This window comes from Miscanthus floridulus, unplaced genomic scaffold (genome assembly GCF_019320115.1).
Source record: "Miscanthus floridulus cultivar M001 unplaced genomic scaffold, ASM1932011v1 fs_551_2_3, whole genome shotgun sequence".
Classification (NCBI taxonomy): domain Eukaryota; kingdom Viridiplantae; phylum Streptophyta; class Magnoliopsida; order Poales; family Poaceae; genus Miscanthus; species Miscanthus floridulus.
The window spans coordinates 24,214-27,255 of record NW_027096928.1 but is presented as its reverse complement, the minus strand read 5'-3'; positions in this window follow the sequence as shown (position 1 = coordinate 27,255).

The following is a 3,042-nucleotide window of genomic DNA, read 5'->3' as shown; positions in this document are numbered from 1 at the left end:
AAGCTAAATAGTGCACATCCTAATTCTGGAAGATGATAGTCATAATCATGTAAAGATTAATACCTTATGGACAATCCTTCCATAGGTTAAGCAGCTAAATCTTTTCATCTTATCACCCATGACAAAAGTGAACAAAACACACAACATCAACTTCATCTTGTTCAATGTGCCTAAGGTTAGAGAAGAATAAGTAAAGTTTTGGTTCTGTTGGTGTTTCCCACCAAAAGAGCCCAGGCACTTGATCTCTACTTGTCTTATAAGCAGGACACACTTCAAGCAAAGTACGAACCGAGGTACTTGATCAATGAACTTCACAAGGAGAAGTCCAGTATGAAGGACTTAAAACACCAAAACCTTACCAAAAGAGCTAGTTTGGGGGAGAAGCACTCCCGTGTATCCAAGTAAGTATGCTTTCTCTTTGTTCTAGTTTTAGTTTTTTTAAATAGTTAAGAAAATGGTGAATTGAAAACAAAATAAAAAGGTGTGTCTAGTTTGCTTTAATTTATTTTTAAGAGATGAATAAAATAAAGAGGACTTAGAATAATCTCTTAAATGGAAATGATGAATAGTTGCTCTATTGTAATTTCTTTTAAGGACCTAGTTTTTAGCCTCGAATTCTCCCGAGTTTTGGATACGACTGATTTGATATAAAGATTTACTCTGAACTTGAAACTCATGGGTAGTGAATGCTTGATCTAAGTCTAGGTAATTGACGAATATGATATGAGAAGGTCTGAGCTGCTGTTTATCTTGTTCCAAGTGACACTAAAGTTCTGGAGATTTATCTTTTGAAAAACACAAAAATGCTACATGATGAGTTCCTGTATGACAAAGCTTGAATTCCAACCAGAGCCATACATGTTATTTAGGCTAGGAAAACCTCCACATATATGTTGCTTGCTTTTGCATTGAGTTTTGTCAAGCTTTGTTGACCCTTATGATAGGTTTGTCATGCTCTTAAAATCAAGATCACATACACACCATAGATACCTGCTGCTCCTACACTGGGAGTATGCAAAACATGCCTTCCATCTAGATCCAAAAAAAAGTTTTACTCCTACACTAGGAGTGAACACAAAACATGCTTGATAGGTTTTTCATCCACCAAATAAATGTTCTAAGTTCTTGTTGCTATCTCTCAAGGTTTTGTTGCAGAAAAGAGACATGGGGATAAGCAAAAGTTATTCATAAAAAACAAAAAACAAAAAAAGAGATGAGAAAAAATGGACAAGTGTCCGAGATATTTAAAACAATGGGTACTTAGATGCCTGCCTAAAAAAAAGAGAAGAGAAAGCGATATGAATAAGATAGCCCCTACTCTCTAACAAATGTTTCCAAGTTTCAAAGGAGAGATATGTTTTAAGGAGCATAGTAGAATTAGGTTAGCCACCATATATATCCACCATTTATCCACACACATGCACATCTTGATTTGATTGTATGACTCAACTCTCTTTGGATCCGTTGTTTGACTTTACAATATATGCATTGCAAGTATGCTCTAACTTTCTCCCTACCTATGAACTCCACATAAGCTTTAGTTGTAGGAAGAGAAAAAAGGCATAACATCTTTACTGCCTTTGGTGAGTATCCATAAATACCACATATATTGAGAGACTTGAAAGTGTCATACAATAGAATCTCTGAGTTTTATTTTGAAAACTCTGGAACAATGGTGGAACAAAAAACTTGAGACATAGTGCTTGACTTGATCATTCTGTCATTCAATTGCTCAAGACCCAAGTGAAGGATAAGAAGCCCCATGGTTGAAGGTAATATGGATAAGTTTGAAAGTCAGATAAGTTTATTCTAGTCCAGAGGAGAATTTTTGATTGAACACATGTGTACTTTTGAGGCATGAAAACATTCTAGCAACTCCTGATCCATTGTTGAGTTTAGCTTTGCTTTGGGACTAGCAAAGCTTAAGCTTGGGGGAACTTGTTGACGGTCACTAACATCAATTATAAACCATCAACATAACCTATATTTATACTTAATTCCATCACCAAACATAGGTATAGGGGTTTAAACTAATAAATTCCATGAGTTTTTGTGAATTTGTGTTTCAGCAGGGTTTATCTAGAAAACCGTTAAGGGGGACCTATTCGTCAAAGAAAATTATGGAATTCTGCCACATAAACAGTGTGGAAAGATTCTAGAAGACTCCAGGAGGCTCTCCACCGAAGCAGACCCCGAGGGGCTACCATGTGGGGCCGGCTGGCCCCACCTGCAGGCCGCCTAGCCCCTAGGCCCACCTGTCAGCCTCTGCATCGCAATGTTGGTTCTTCACCGCCTCCTAGGTTGCATCTACGTCATCCTTTAAGTCGGTTTGATCCAAGGGTTCATGTTGGATGCTCCGGCCTATATATACCAGCCCCTGCCACCCTCCCTGGAGCCATCCTAAAACCCTAATTCATATCATGAGGATCAGAGCCAGCTATCAAGAGAAGATTAGTCCTCCATAGGATCTAATCTTATAAATAATAGTGAGATAGAGAGTGAGGGAAGAGTTTGGAGGAGGTGCCGGCCTGTCGGTACTCTCTCTATGGCTTATACCTTGGCGGATCCAAGTTCTACTTGAGCTTGCCTTCGAGATTTCTTTGGTAATCAACTTCTGATTTAAGTAATTGTTTAGATTGTTCATCAGGATCACGACTCTCTTTTGAGTGCTTTAATCTATAGATGCTCTAGGTTAAAGTATTAATCATAAGTATAAGCGTGGTGCTTAGACTTAGGTGAATTGTGTATGCACCCTGCATTCTAGATGGTGGTAGATCATGTGTGTGACATCAGTTCTATATAGCCTATACTATATGGCTTCGTTGATCCTTTGTAGTCCACCTCTCATCTGTAGGCGCAAGTAGGACGCGGTTATGGAGGAAAGCATCCTCTGCTGGTGTCTTTCCCTAGTAATGTCCCCAGTTGAATAGTAGAAGACATAGCTTACCCAAGTCAGAACTAGAGAACCTTAGTTTTCTTCTCTACGCTCCTATTTATCTCAACCTTGTTGCTACCCCTAGTTAAGTTAGATCATAGTTAGTC